The 17,236-nt window shown below is 35.7% G+C and overlaps 1 protein-coding gene across 3 annotated transcripts in view; it reads left to right on the top strand.

The window, feature by feature from the left end:
• Positions 1–7,917: 7,917 nt before the first annotated feature.
• Positions 7,918–17,236, top strand: part of LOC127412761 (transcriptional enhancer factor TEF-1-like) — a 117,332-nt gene continuing 108,013 nt past the window's right edge. For all 3 annotated transcript variants that reach the window (XM_051649392.1, XM_051649410.1, XM_051649402.1), the window contains exons 1-2: positions 7,918–8,093; positions 8,536–8,649. The gene's annotated coding sequence lies outside the window, so the exon portion shown is untranslated. The remainder of the gene's footprint in view (positions 8,094–8,535; positions 8,650–17,236) is intronic.

The following is a 17,236-nucleotide window of genomic DNA, read 5'->3' on the forward strand; positions in this document are numbered from 1 at the left end:
ACTGTATATCTTGCCATTGCAATCTCTAGGCACGATCATGATTTCAAGCTTGAGTTCACTTTCTAGTGCTTGACGCATGTGCAGAGCCTTAGATGGCGCTATAGGAAGTGTAATCGAGCTTGAAATCCTGATCGCCAAGGAGACTGCTAATGTCAAGATTTATAGTCGAAAAAGGAGTTATATTTTGGTCTGTTCTCACCCAAAACCAATTGGATCTGTTCAGAAGACATTGGTGAAACCATTGGAGTCTTATGGATTACTGTTATCCTACATTTATGTGCTTTTTGGAGCTTCAAAGGTCTGGCCACCATTCACTTACATTGAATTGACCTACATAACAGTGATATTCTTCTGAAAATCTTTTTTTGTTTGTGTTCTGCAGAAAAAAAAATGAAAGTCATACACATCTTGGATCAAATGAGGGTGAGAAAATTATGAGAGAATTTTTATTTTTAAATGAACCATCCCTTTAATGGCGCATTCAAGTCACATCAGAATGATCATATTTATGGGATGAGTGTAAATGAACACCACATTCCATAAAAATTGGAACATAGAAAGAGGGAGTTGAGCCATATTAGTGACCCGAACAGAGACTTGTGGTGGTGGGCTCTTTTCATTTGGGCCAATAAGCAACCACTCAGCAACTACCCAGAACACCCCGGCAACTGCATAGCAACAAACTGACAGCCACCTAGAACACCCTGTCAACTGCACAGCAATGTGCAAAAAAACACAGTTAAAACAACTTAGCAACAGCATAGTAACAAACTGGCAACCACATACTCTTTCAATGTGTCAAAACACACCGCAGAGATCACCTTGACAACTGCATAGCATGCCCTAGCAACCATACATAAAACCCTAGTTACCACATACTGTAGCATAAATGTGCTACAAAGCAAATATAACACTTTAGCAACCACCAGAAAACTAGTTTTGCTTCGGCAAAGACCATTCACATCTTCATAAAATATAAAAATAAATATTGTTGGACATTTTCATGAGCACTGGTAAATATTCATACACATCATACCTTGTTTAAATGTAAAATGTGAATGCATGTGATATATGAACAAGTCTCCTGGAAAGGCGGGAGACTGATCGCACATAACTTCATTATTTTACAGCTTTCATAATGTTTAAGCCTAAACTTACCAAATTAATTAGTCAAAAAATAAATAAAATTACATTCACATTGAGCACTTTTTGTCTTCCCCAGAGGAGGAACACGAAAGCTTGTGATTTTGTTTCAGATTCGCAAAACGAATCATTCAGACTGCTTTTTTAATCTTTTTGTTCAGTTCAAAGGAATCAAATTTAAAAGATTCGACTCAAAGTATTTTTTCAACGAATCACACATCACTATCGCTGGTCTGCATGCATTTTTGCACGTACAGCTGTTATTTTTTTGCTGTGTTCAGTTGCAAAAGTAACGAAAGGGTCTGGAGAAATTTATCGGAGTAAAAGTATCAGTTTTCTCTTCAAAATGTAGTGAAGTGAAAATAAAAGTCCAAAGAAATATTTATACTCAAGTAAAGTACAAATATTAAAAAACTGTAACCTACTTAAGTACAGTAACAAAGTATTTGTACTTTGTTACTATACACCTCTGCATAAGGGTTAAACTTTAATTTGTTTCTAACCAAGGTCTTCTGATTTCAGAAGAATTGTAATATGACACACAAGTCGTATTGACTTCTTTTATTATACTTTAGGGTAAGGATACCTCAAATCAAGCGGCTTGTTAACAGGAGGTATGATCATACCAGGGTTGGATCTAGGGGGTGGGCTTTGCCCCCCAAAATTAGCCCTATGTCCCTTCAAGCGCAAGTGAAGCAAAGGGTTGAATTGTATCGTCATGGCGCTACCCTAACCCTAATGAAATATGCTGGAGTTGGCAGTGGGCTTTTTATCTGGTGGCAACCACCCGCAACATCCTATAGTAGCATCATTTCAGGTGAGTTTTGCACAGGCAAGCACCATTCACATTTTCTTCAGAAACTGTTAAAATCTAGTTAACTGATGTACTTATTCCCCAAAAGACCAAATGTGGCCTTTTCAATATCACCAGTTTAGAGAGGTATAAATGACAGCACTGCAGCTTGAATGTATACAGTATAATCTCTGTGTTTAACAGCGTCCATTTGCTTTGGCATTGTTCCTCGCAAACTAAGTTTCCACCTGGGTTCACAGACACAGAAGGATTTTCATATGGCTGCTTTCCACCAAATCCAATCTGCTAGGGCAGCTCAGTTCTTAGATAAGGCAATGAAACAGGCTCTAATGTAAGGCTATGAAGCCATTTACAGTCCGCTATTATGCCGGGATCCTTCGCTGAGTCTTCCTGGATACACAGAGCTAATGTTTAACAAGGAGCTTCTGGCAGACAACCCATGACGGTGAATGAATCACGGCTGTGATTAAACTCAGGTGCTGGAGCTCTACGCCTAGCCAAGGGGGCTGACTGGCTCCTCCAGGGCTAGTTGTATTTGCATAGATAAGCCGTCCCTTTTGATGCTTAATAGCTCTTTATTGAAGGAACAGACACCCTCCGCGAGGAGGAGCAGCAGGAGATAAGATAAGAAAGCATTGGAAAGCAGACGTGATACTGATGTTACAGATATCGAAGGGGGAAAGGGAAGCGGTGCACTTATAGCATCATTAAGCAAAAGTCATTGTTCACTTGCAATTAGACTTTAGGGGCTGCAAGGCGGGTGTTTAATATAGACCACACATTCTAACTTTTTGTTAGGTTATTTTCTACCTTGACAAAAGAGTGGCCTCTGAGGGTAATGATTCATGTGCACTAATAAGATTGTTATTACATGCATAAAGAAATTGGAGTGCACTTCTGTTAAAACATCCACAAGAGGCTTACAGTATATAGGCATGAAGTTCACACAAAAATACAAATTCTGTCATCATTTGCTCACTGTCATGTTGTTAGGGTTAGGGTTAGCTGTATGGTTTTCTTTCTTCCATGGAACACATGTTCATGATATAATATAATATAATATTCTTGATATAATTGCGATGTTTTTGCTGACAATAGAAACTTTAATACACCTTTTATTTGGCCACATGCATTTCCTAAAGAGCACATCATTAGACTCATTTCTCTGTCCTTCAGGGCAGCACTGTTAATCAAAATCACGATATGGTCATGTCAAAATTAAACAGCAAAAGGCTGCGATTTTTTTTTTTTTTTTACATGAATTCATGGTCTGTGTGCGCAGCAGAGTGAACAAATGACCTGGTGTTCTGTGTGCACGTGCAGGATATGTGATACGCTGTTTTCAGCGCTCTCAGAGCATATATATTGGAATTTTGTATGATGAGTTGAATGAATGGCTGCTGATGCTTCTTTAATTAGTATGATTCAGTTCCCTAATAACATCACTGAATATCACTAACATGATGTGATAAATGTTCATTAGTCACATTGCACATATTAGAAAAATGCAATGCATTTGTAATTGGTGACTGAGACGTTATGGCCCTTAATTCAATGTGCTTATGATACAGTGTTCCGAAAAATTATTTGGATTAAGCCACACTTAAAAATTTAAGAATGTAATTTCACTATACTCAAAACAATATTTTAGCCTATTTTTAAGATTTAAACATTTAAATTTCATGACAAAATTGCATAAAATAGAATTTTTTAATCTTTAACAAAATTAAATTAATAACAATATTAATATTAAATATAAATATAAACATTACATTTTTAAAAATATTAAATACTTAAAATATTTAATTTATTTTATATTATTTTATAAAAGATTATTCAATTGAATTATTACATTGAAATGCGTAAATCTTAAAATTATATTTCTATGTATCAAACCAAATGGCATCTGCAAACAAATTATGCTAGACCTTTTCTCAGACCTAACTTTACTTTTCTGAACCATTACTTTTAAACAACTGGTCTCAAGGTCATTTTCAGCAGATGTAAACAGTTCCCTTCAAGTTCACACAAATGTCCTAGCAGAGTATGCACACGTGTGCTTAGTGGAACATGTACAATGGACATGTTCCACTAAGTTTGATAAGCAGAAAGTGGCCAAATACTTCTGTCTTCATTTTGAACACTATATCTGTAAACCTAGTAAACTTTATTTTGTGATATGTTTGCCAAAAAAGTGTGCTTAACCCTTTAAGCTCGGACACACAGAAAAAGTAAAATATTAAAATATTAATAACTACAGTCTTGACCAACACAAAATAGGTTTAAAGCTTAAAAGCTGTACTTTACAATGCATGTAGGCAATATGCTCAGAACTGAACAAGTGCTTTGAAATGTATTCATTTGATAATCCACACAAAGCACAATGTGCACACAGCACATAATGTGCTATCTGGCTAAAAACACGCTAGCTTTCCTGGATCAGATGACTTCATCGGAAATGATGCAGTACGTTGTCCAGCATCATGGAAAGCTAAACCAAACGTATTAGGATTCAAATCGCTGCAACCAGAGGTGGAAGTCATCCAAATATGGGCAGAAAGGATCGTTCACTCTAATGTTAGTTGTGTGGTTTTCTTTCTTCCATGGAACACAAAAGATGTTCATGATATAATATAATAGAATATTCATGATATAATTGCGATGTTTTTGCTGACAATAGAAACTTTAATACACCTTTTATCTGGCCACATGCATTTCCTAAAGAGCACATCATTAGACTCATTTCTCTGTCCTTCAGGGCAGCACTGTTAATCAAAATCACGATATGGTCATGTCAAAATTAAACAGCAAAAGACTGCGATTTTATTTTTTTTTTACATGAATTCATGGTCTGTGTGCGCAGCAGAGTGAACAAATGACCTGGTGTTCTGTGTGCACGTGCAGGATATGTGATACGCTGTTTTCAGCGCTCTCAGAGCATTTTCCGCACATTTATAAGCAAAGTGCTGCAGGTTCACACATTCGTGAAATTCCAAGCATTTGTAACTAGATTTATAATACAAATCTAGAAATGCGACACAATATCACAAAAGAAGATATGACAACATTTCACCAGATTTGGAATGAGGAACATTAAACTGCACTTTCAGTGTTCTGCTAAAAAATTCTGTTACAAAAAATAAGTGAGTGAAGTTACAGTTTTTGTACACCCTTTTCATTCACAAAAAAATAAAAATAAAAAATAAAATATTTTTTTTAAAAAAGAATAATTTTTTTTAGTAAAAACATATGTAGATAAAACTACATGTAGTAGCTTTTTATTAGGCTCCTATGCATCATTGTTTGGGTGCATGTAAATGAAAATGATTAAATATAATTATCTTTGTGTTTATTTTTTTGATAAACATGCCTTCATTAATTCTTAACTAGATTTTTACTTCATGCATTAAAAATTTTGAATTTACTTGACTACAATGGGTGTTTGGTTCCTCTGGTTAAAAATAAATCAATCAATCAATTTCAAGCCATTTCAGAGCAAATATCATATATAATATATATATATATATATATATATATATATATATATATATTGGAATTTTGTATGATGAGTTGAATGAATGGCTGCTGATGCTTCTTTAATTAGTATGATTCAGTTCCCTAATAACATCACTGAATATCACTAACATGATGTGATAAATGTTCATTAGTCACATTGCACATATTAGAAAAATGCAATGCATTTGTAATTGGTGACTGAGACGTTATGGCCCTTAATTCAATGTGCTTATGATACAGTGTTCCGAAAAATTATTTGGATTAAGCCACACTTAAAAATTTATGAATGTAATTTCACTATACTCAAAACAATATTTTAGCCTATTTTTAAGATTTAAACATTTCAATTTCTTGACAAAATTGCATAAATTAAAAAAAAGTAATCTTTAAATTAAATTAATAACAATATTAATATTAATATTAAATATAAATATAAACATTGCATTTATAAAAAATTTAATACTTAAAATATTTAATTTATTTTATATTATTTTATAAAATATTACTCAATTGAATTATTACATTGAAATGCGTAAATCTTAAAATTATTTTTCTATGTATCAAACCAAATGGCATCTACAAACAAATGATGCTAGACCTTTTCTCAGACCTAACTTTACTTTTCTGAGCCATTACTTTTAAACAACTGGTCTCAAGGTCATTTTCAGCAGATGTAAACAGTTCCCTTCAAGTTCACACAAATGTCCTAGCAGGGTACGCACACATGTGTACTTAGTGGAACATGTACAATGGACATGTTCCACTAAGTTTGATAAGCAGAAAGTGGCCAAATACTTCTGTCTTCATTTTGAACACTATATCTGTAAACCTAGCAAACTTTAATTTGTGATATGTTTGCCAAAAATGTGTGCTTAACCCTTTAAGCTCAGACACACAGAAAAAGTAAAATATTAAAATATTAATAACTACAGTCTTGACCAACTCAAAATAGGTTTAAAGCTTAAAAGCTGTACTTTACAATGCATGTAGGCAATATGCTCAGAACTGAACAAGTGCTTTGAAATGTATTCATTTGATAATCCACACAAAGCACAATGTGCACACAGCACATAATGTGCTATCTGGCTAAAAACACGCTAGCTTTCCTGGATCAGATGACTTCATCGGAAATGATGCAGTACGTTGTCCAGCATCATGGAAAGCTAAACCAAACATATTAGGATTCAAATCGCTGCAACCAGAGGTGGAAGTCATCCAAATATGGGCAGAAAGGATCGTTCACTGTAATTACATATGGCCACAAGGAGATGGCGCTAAGTATATGACACAGACTCAATGATGGCTGAAATGGCACAGAATGGAACTGAATGAGATCTCGTTACTCATGCCTGCATGCTTTGGAGAGAGAGAGCATACTTTAGTCATTGTTGTATTTGCATGTGTAATTAGTTCTTATGTACAATTATTATGTTGTATTTGTTTGACGAAGCTTTTGCACATGTAACGGGAGCCAGCTGGTAAGATAGCTGTGCAGTGTGTAAACCTCACTCTCCTGACCTCAAGAGGTGCACTAGAGACTGACGCTAGAGGCTGTAGCCTTTAGCCTCCTTGTTAGCGCACCCGCCTCCCACGCCGGTTCGAGTCCCATTCGGAGTAGGGCAACCAGGACCGGTTACACACACTTGGAGACTTTTTTGGAAACTAGGATAAATTATTTTTGTAATGCTTTAGCTTTTGATTGATTTATCCTATCAACACAAAATTTTACTTAGTTACAGTTGACATGATTGTGAACAAAACAAAAGTAGTTTTTTGGAGCTACCTTATTTACACCCAGAAATGTAAAGTCAAATCAGAAAAATAAGAAAAAAAGTTAATTTTTGACTCTAGTGTTTTTGTGTGATTTCTTAGGCGGAGAGTCTCAGAATTTATCGTAATCTATATTATTTTAAAAAAAAAAGTTTTCTTGAAAATGATATCAAACACTTGACTCTCCATGTTTTTTTTTTTGTTTGTTTTTTTTCTGTCCAATTATAAGCCTTTAATTTTGGGTATGCCACTGAAACAGGATATCTTTAAAAACACCCTCAGAGCTTAAAGGGTTAAGCTATCTGTATATAAAATTGCACTTGCTTTTATACTTTGTTATCTAAATCAACTTTTTGGTGTTTTTACTGTGGCTTAAGTGTAAGTCGTGGGCTATTATTTGGGGCCAGTTAATATACAGATAAATATTAGGAACTATTAAAACTACAAGATATTGAACTGAATCCTGACAACAAAAAAAAGTGGGTTAGAAAGTATAAACAGCTCAGTGGCTCTCTCCCACTGGAGGATGATTTTGATGTGTCCAGTGAGGTCATCTCCATGGATGTGGTCCCTCCTTCCCGGTGGAGAAGCTCTGGGATGACGCCACCCTTTCGCTCCGCCCTACTGCAAACTCGACGCTCGCGTTCATTTCATTCCTGCTCTCATTCCGAGCATTCTTCGCATCTCTATCGGTGCAGCGGAGATTCACGTTCACATTCCCGGCCGGCCCAAGAAACACAAGAATAACTTTACACAGTTTGCAAAAAACTATATAACCCCACTCTTGAAAAAAAGAAAAGAAACAAAGGGGCCGAACTTAAAATTTGATATAAATAAAGCGGACGTTAAGGTAAGTTTTAAGGTAATTAGCCCTATATGGTATGCGAAATGGTTTAGGATGAAATTATTTTTCGTATAAGTTGGGGCACGAGCAAATACAAACTGTATTACATTATTATGATTGTTGACAGGCATGTAACGAGAGGGGTCGGGCTGAAAGTATCTTTTCAATGGGATTTAGTTCGACGCTGCAGCAACAGGGTGCTTTCACTTTGTGCACTGACTCAGTGTGACATAGCGCGAAAATCTTTTTACATTTTTCGCATTTTTTTCTTTCTTTTTCGCGCAAGAAGCATGACCTCGCGCGCTCGTGCCCCGCAGTAAGTCCTGCACACGTACACCAGAAACAATTCGCGTCGTTTTGGGGAAACATTTATGGACGTACATTATTGCATGAAAAAGATTTTTGGACAAGATGACGGATCCAAATGTTGCTGTTTTCTCCTCCATAGTTGGCTGCATATTTCCTCGCAACATTTTCGCAGCGGTGCAAAAAATATCGCGCTGGAGAGACTTGTTGCTCGCGCGTCTTTGGCGTTTACTCGCGAGCTTCTGTTGAAATACTCGTAAGTACTCATTTGACTTTTCTTCTCTTTATTTATCAGTCTTAACTGAACCCTTTGCTTCTTCCTTTAGTTATATCAAAATGGTCGTCTTATAATTTAATAGTAACTAAATAACTATCAAATCCTTTTTAAGTTTAAGCTTCAATTCTGGTCTTTTATTTTATAAGCAACAACTCTGTGTGCAGTCTTAGTCACTCTCTTTATCTTAGGCAACTTTTGTTGACTGTTGCATTTGTTAATAAATAAAAATAACCCATTTATTTGTCCTAAGCTGCAACCTGTATACAATCCCAGTAGTTGTTGACTCTGTTTTAAGATGTGTCGGCTTGTTTTCCGAAAGGTTGCATGGGAGAATCTGGCCGCTGTTCCTCTGTCATTTCCTTTGTTGGGATTGCCCGCCCTGTTTCTTTATGGAGCAATGTCGAGCGTATTGTGTTTTGACTTTTTATAAACGATACTGTAAGTTACAGTGTGTCAGCGTGTTATAAAGTCACATGCATTGAGAAACACTGTTTTCTTCATCAGGATAACTGATAATGAATGTAACGATAACATCAGGACGGTAGCTTAGCCTAGCACTTCATCAAAAAACGCGGAGTGATGTAGTTTGATATTTTAGAGAGTGTTCAGTGTATCTCAATGCTTTATGAATTGTATTGGAGTTGTCATAGTGAACACGCACACATGGACCTGTCGCTCTTTGCTCTTCTTCAGTTTATTATCCTGGCATTCAACACCACTTCCCATAAAGAAGTCTGATATACATTATGAACATATGTACAACTATGCTTGATATATTTGGGCATGCATGGAGCTACATATTGCAATTTTACTATGATTTGGCAAAATATATGTTACATTTATGAAAACGGCCTTGTTCGAAGTGTTGAAATATACTGTGTTGAATTTATATAAATGCAAGAATGTGACTTGTATATCAGTGAAAACTATACATTAACATACTTATTATTACATAGGCTATTTGTGTTTGTATCTATTGCCATATATCAGATTTCTGTATGGGTTAATCAAACTAAATGAAGTTTAATAAGCCCAAAGCTTTTGCATTCATCAAATATTCATAGTATTTTGAATTAAAGAAAGGTTTTAAAGCCAAGTTGTGTAGCTTTTCAGTGTGCATGAGCTGACTATTATGAGTCTCTTACAAAAAAAGTACTGTTATTGCAAAAAAAAAAAAAAATAAAAAAAATAAAAAAAACAACAACTGTAACTTGGTATCACTTTCCATGGCACATACTCTATTTTACATAACTTCTGTATAAAGAGCATATACATTAGTTGTTTCTTAATCATGGTTATGATTTTCCTAATGCTTTAATGCCGTTGCCCCTTGCCCTGCTATGTAATTTAATTCTTGACAGGAAACAAGTTCCCCTATTGTGTGTTTTAGGAAAAGCCCCCTTTTCTTGCAGTTAACTGTTGTCTTACATTTCACTTTGGCCCTTTATAAAGAAGGGTCAGAGACACACAATGTGTTGTTTGTATCCTCTAACTAGGCTATCATGTTGTACAGTAAACGGATTGACTTCTATCAGAAGTTACCCCAGATATGTCACAGACAGTGACGAGGAGCAAATCTAGGCTACTTAGATTTATGAGATCTATGAAAAATAAGCATAGTAATAAGTGTAAACCTGTTTGAACCTGTTGAACACAAGACCTGCTTGTCAGTGTTAAATGAGTATGAAACATTGTCATACATTGAACACATGTGTTGATGTTGTGTGAATACACTCACTGAGCACTTTATTAGGAACACCTGTACAACTACTTATTCATACGATTATCTAATCGGCCAATCATGTGGCAGCAGTGGAATAGGGCTGCAACTAACTATTATTTTGATAATCGACTAATCTAACGATTATTAGAACGATTATTCGACTATTCGGTTGATTATTGCAACGATTAATCATTAGCTCTTAACCGACTATTCAGCTTGTGCCTCGACTTAAAAGGTTGTATTAAACGTGCTTGCTAACAATAAAGAGGACAAAATCATCTTTTAAAAATACCTCTAAATGACATTCATTGAATTACAACAAAAAAATCCTTATTTTTATTAAGCTTAATTTGATTAATTACAAAAATCATTGCAAAAAATCATTTTGTTATCAAGTGTTTTTTTGTCTTGTTTTCCATTTAAAATGATCTAAAAATCCTTATAAGAAGAAACATTTACTTGAGAAGAAACATATAAGATATTCAGACTTGCTTTCAGAGAATGTATCTTAAACATAAGTGTATTTTTTTCACTTGTTCATACTTCTGCCAGTGCAGTAAAGACAAAATAAATTTATTCTTATATCTTATATGTTGCTTTTCAGGTAAATGTATCTTGTTTTAAGGATTTTTATACATTTTAAAATATAAAAATTTGTTAAGCATTATATTCTACATTCTCCAATTACAATTTTTCTTCTGCAGTATAGCTCATAAAGTAAATGTACGTAAGGAGTTTTTGATATTTTTATTGGAAAACAATCCAAAAAAGACAAATCATATACCATTTTTTATTTTTGTTTTGCATTGCATAATGAGCTTCTTGCCTTTTTGTTAACTTTGATCCATCTTTAACACACACACAAAAACAAACTCTCTCTTCTTAATAGGGCTGCGTATCGCCAATTTTCTTTATGATAAGATATACACTGTGACACACATAGTATATTATGATTCACTTCGTCATCATGTTATAATCTAGCTGCAGCAAGCGGGCGCGAGGGACGAGCGTCTCCACGCGAGAGGAGAGGGTGACGTTTGAAACTCTCTCTCACTGTTTTTCACGCGACTGACCGCACAGAGAAATGCCAGTTTCGGAGTTTGTGCTTATTTACACAACCGCTTCCTTATTATTTGAACTTTAATAAAAGATGCATTTAAGATATAACCCTGGGGTGTTACCATTTTAGACGCTCTGGCTGGTAAGTTTTTCTCAAGTGGAAAGTCAGGTAAGCCAGGTTCCGCTTTATTTCACGTCTGGACGACACTGCTTCTGTATTTACTTATTTTCTGTTTTTGTACAATTATTCCCTCATACTTTGCAATCTACATCACCTTTAAGGCTGTTTTGAAGGTTTGTAGTGTGTCTGGACTGTTAGCTGCGTTTTCTTCCTCTCTTCATTCAGGCGCGAGCTGCAGTGCTGCTCTGGCACACTGTGTCACATTAGTGTTTCAAATGATCTCATGTTGCGTTAAATGAGATCAAACGACTATTTGACAGCGAAAATTTTTGTTGACAATTTTTTTTATTGCCGATGTTGTCGATAATGTCGACTAATCATTTCAACCCTACAGTGCAATGCATACAGTCAGGCAGATAGGGGTCAGGAGCTTCAGTTAATGTTCACATCAACCATTAGAATGGGGGAAAAATGTGATCTCAGTGATTTCGACCGTGGTATGATTGTTGGTGCCAGACGGGCTGGTTTGAGTATTTCTGGAACTGCTGATCTCCTGGGCTTTTCACGCACAACAGCCTATAGGGTTTACTCAGAATGGTGCCAAAAACGAAAACATCCAGTGAGCGGCAAATCTGTGGATGGAAATGCCTTGTTGATGAAAGAGGTCAACGGAGAATGGCCAGACTGGTTCGAGCTGACAGAAAGGCTATGGTAGCTCAGATAACCACTCTGTACAATTCTGAATGCACAATACATCGAACCTTGAGGCGGATGGGCTACAACAGCAGAAGACCACAACCATAGTGTTCCTAATAAAGTGCTTAGTGAGTGTATGTGTTTAGAAGACAGTAACCTTCTCAAACTACTTATCGGCTACATACATAATTTGGTAAACAAATATAAACAATCTCATATGAGTAGAAATAATTCTTTTGAGCAGTGACCAAAAAGTTTAAAACGTAGTCATAGCTGTATATCGGCACCCCTTAACATTGATGTGCTGTTGGTTAATATGCAATTTTGTAATAATCCAGTTGCATGAGTTTTTTTAATTGTAAGGTACACTGAATGTTGTTACTGTATTATTTGTAATGAGTAATAGATTGCCTACATCCAATTTTTTACTGGTCAGAATATGACACCAACAACTGAACTGAGTTTTTTAATCAATTATGTTCTGGTTTGTAACGTTTCTTTTCGACTTGGGTGTTCGACACCCAATTGGCATTTTGTTTAGCTTGCAACGTACAGCATAGCCTGCTTTAAAATAGGACTACAATCTGTGTTAAGGGAAATCCCACGTGGCTGGGCATAAATAATGAATTTGAATCAGGAGTGGGGAAAAAAACATTAATTTCAATACTTTCTGTTTCAATGGTGCTCTTCGGCGTGGCCAAGGAAGAAAGCGTTCTTTCAGTTGTGAAATGAGAAGAGAATAGGTGCATTGCTAAGAAATAGTGGATTGGGTTACCTCTGGGAATGGAGGATTGTGGGGGAATGGGAGCGGATAGAGAGAACCTATTGTTTTTCCTGTTGCTTAGCCAGGGAGGAGTGTGTGCGAGCCTGTTGAATTGCAGAGGGCAAACAGTGTTGTGCTCAAGCAGACATCTGGTTTAGTCCCTCTCTCACCTGTAAGGGGAAAAAAATGCAAATATGCAAACGTTTGCTCACGCATTTACTGCTCAGGGATCAAGTCTAACTGCCATTTGTCATACTGTGCCCGTCATTCACTGTACAGGCCCGGCTTTTGTTATGCCAGCAACAGGCGGCAGCGGACGTGGCACCATATGGCCCATGTATACTTCAGATAAGATATCTGTTCACTTACCTTATCAAAGGAATTTTAAATCGCTTCATTTTTGAGTTACTAACTTTTCACATGTTTTCAAGTTATTTTTTATTTGATATTTTTAAAGGATGAAAGATCAGAAAGTCAAATATTGTAGTCTGAATGACATCCTGCTCGCTAAACAATAGCATTTCCTTGGTTTGTATTTTTTATATGCCCTTGTGGGATATTTGCCAACAGTCCCTTTTGAAATTCGTGTATGCACAGAGTGACTGTGATGGAAATTGAGTTATTATGCACGCAAATTACATATTTTTTTAATACTGAAATACAATAAAACAACATGTTGATTCAGTCCACTCCAAATATAAGGTTAAATTAACCCTTAAATGCATGGGAATATCACCAAGACCCGGCATGTATATCTATCCCAAATGGATCCGCAAAATGTAACATTTTCAAAATATTTTCAAGACAATTAGAAAATAATAAAATATATTTTGATGTTTTATTTTTCATATATCAAATGGAACAAATCAGGACAAATCTAGAACAGGATTTACTACTCACACTGAAATTTTTGCAAGACGCAACTGTCTGTCAAACACATATTGAGCTACATATATAATCTACACATAAACTACACATAAGATACACATAAGTGTTTTCTCATGCACTTATTGAGTCTAAATAGATGCACAACGTACATAATTTCAGCAGTACACCCAAATGACAATATTCATATCATGCTGTTCATGTGTTACACTTGCTATAGTTTACTTCCATGTTGTTCTTCATCAAATAGCAATGTCAAATGTAAATCAAGTCAATCACTGAAACAGCTGCACCACCTAATAATTCACCATTGTTGCACAGAATATCAGCATGATATAGTATTTATTTGCATGAATATAGTCTCTGCATTTCTATGAAATAATTATAATAATTTATGGAAGTGAAGGAAAAAAACAACAACAACAAAAACGTTTGTTGTTGTTGCAATTTTATCATCTTTTTTTGTGTTACACTATTCATAAGAGATAGATTTTGGAATACTAAAGAGGTGTGGGCCAACTTCAAAAAATGGATGAGGTACAAGGGGGGTGGAATGAGGTCCCGGGTCACTAAAGATCCTATGTATGTGTTTAAGGGTTAATATTAACCATGTATAAGTTTATCGTTATGTGGTTTCCATGAGTACTTTACCTGCTATTTTGTCAGTGGTTAAGACCCCCCACTGGAAACATTGCATCATTCTAGTGAATCATTTCAAGGGTTGTTTTGACGAATGTCCAAATTAGTGGCTATTCTTGAATTATAACACCTGGCGCAGGGAATTGAAAACAAGCGCGAGAGGCTTTTAGAAAAGCGTTGAGCTTCTCTGGCCTTTTTTTTTCCTCTTCTCACATGTTGATGCTTTTATTGACTTCATGTGATTTATATACACTCGGAGGGCAGCATGGAACAAATAGGTTTATAATGGCGATACACTATGAAATAGGGTTTACCTCAACAAGGCTACAATAGATATGAATTAACCGCACAAAAGTGCCTTTGCCACTTCTAGAAGCAGCTAACTCACTTTCCTCTACTCTGTGGTCATGGAGTAATGTGAACTGCTAAACTCTGCTGGGAGACAGACCAACACAAACAGCCACGTCCTGTGTGTTTTACACTTCATAAGCATAATTTCCTATTAGAATCTATCAGTGGTCAAAACAGGAATCAAGATTATCGCAGACAGGGAAGAAAAATCAAAGCCATGGAAAATATTGCACGTTTGTGAGGTCCTTGGTCTGGTGTTTAATGACTGACATAATAGCAAGGCTATTTTAAAAGAAGTATTCCTCCCCAACTGTATTTCATATTACACTTTTTACGTAGTGAAGAATAGGTGAGAATGGAAGGATGGTTATGTTTAACAGAAATAAGCTGGTCTCATCTCACAAGCGCATACTTCAATAAATGGAAACAGCTGTTGTAAATAAAGGGCTGAATTGATCAGACGCAGTTTTACACAAACCCAAGTATTAGTCACTCTTTCCTGATTGATGAAACTCAAACAGATGTACTGTTTTTGTTTGTAATACAATGTGATGTTTTGAAGAAAATGAATCACATAGTTTGGACGTAGAAAAAAGAAATTGTCTCATAATTTCCAAGAGTTAGGCAAGGTATTAACAAAGTTTGGCCTTTTGCAGCTTGCTACCTCAAGTGGCTATGATGACATTTTAATAGAAATCTAGTTAGATTAATGACTGCAAGATCAACTATCATTAAGTGTTCACTAGGGGTGGGTAAAAATACAGATTTTCCAATGCATTGCGATCTTCGTTTGAACGATCTCGATATCGATTCTTAAATCCCAAGATCGATCTTTTACTCTATGTGCAACCCTGTACAACAATGAGAGGAAATCGCTCGCATTAGCAACCAAATTTCACGCTATGCGGCTAAAATGAAAATTGGCAAATGGCTATAGTGGTGAAGTATTGAGCAGCGAGATCCTTTGATTGCATGTTCAGAGTAAAAGTTGTTTCTTGTAACGTGTCCAAATACGAGATCCACGCAACCCATTTGTAATTAAATACTGCCTCTTTTAATACCCTTTCTGTTCTCTATAGTCAGCTGTTGATCAAAAACAACAAAAAAGAAACATTTAATCACGAATAGGACAGATGAGATAAAACCGTTCGAGTCCTCTTTCATTAAAATGATTAACAGACGCTGTTTACAGAAATGCCATCTTTCTTGTAGAGCCAGTACCGGTATTTAACACGTGTTCAACAAATCAATGTAAATACCTGTAGACCAAAATGATGAAAAACTAATCATGTGTTTTCATAATGTACCTAGTTAGAAGGTCTCCTGTATAATTCACAGCATTAGCTGGGAGATCATTTCTTTGATATGTAAGCAAAAGGGACATTATAACTGAAATATGCCCATATGAATCGATATCGAATCTGATCGAGAACTTGCGAATCGAATCTGGAAAACGTTATCATTCAAATTAGTTTATTAAAGCTGACATGTTTTGTTTTTTTCAATGTTAAATAGGTTCTATCTCCGCTTAATATGCAGAGAAAGCCACATTGTTGGTTAATTCCTTCAAAAAGTGTAAACACTGGCATTTTCAAGATTTTACACCAGAATGCTGGAATCACTAATATCCGTTCCCATGAACTGATTTGAATTGAGGTTATTGGGCATGCCTAAGCGCAGTGTAAAAGCTGCTTCTCTTGTTTCCTCATTGATTGTATCTAAGGCTATTTTCCAAAATCAATCAGTCTGGTTTTCTTTGCCTTCAGATTTATCACAAATGCTTTGACTATTCATGTTTGTAAGTGAGCCATATCTATCATCAGTGTGAACACAGACACAGTGAAAGCACCCGCATTCGCACATGTCCAAAAGTAATTTTATGTGCATATTAGCAAAAAAGCAACAACAGCATGTTTTTGCTTGGTTGTCAACTAGGTTAACCCCACAAGTTTTGCTTAAACGTTTCTCCCAGTATCAAATAAGATCTTTTTTGTCTTCACTGACTCGCCTAGCTGTAGTTCTACGTTCTTTATTCAAGAAAGGTGCTACTGAGACTGAAAGATGACAGCAGTGTTGTGTAATGTTAAAGAAGCATATGAATTTTGTTCGGAAGATTTACCTTTAGGGCACATGACCATCATGGATTGAATAGGATCACATATGAAAATGGCCCAGATTTTTAATAGAAAATATCAGATTTTTGTGTTTTTGTGTGTTCGCACTGCTCTGAAAATGTGGGATTTGTATTAGAGCCACTTCTACAATATAAAAAAAATTGTTGTTGTGAAACCTAAAAATGGGCTTCAAAATGCACATCTAAATAAACTGG

This window comes from Myxocyprinus asiaticus, chromosome 2 (genome assembly GCF_019703515.2).
Source record: "Myxocyprinus asiaticus isolate MX2 ecotype Aquarium Trade chromosome 2, UBuf_Myxa_2, whole genome shotgun sequence".
In the NCBI taxonomy this organism is placed as follows: Eukaryota; Metazoa; Chordata; class Actinopteri; order Cypriniformes; family Catostomidae; genus Myxocyprinus; species Myxocyprinus asiaticus.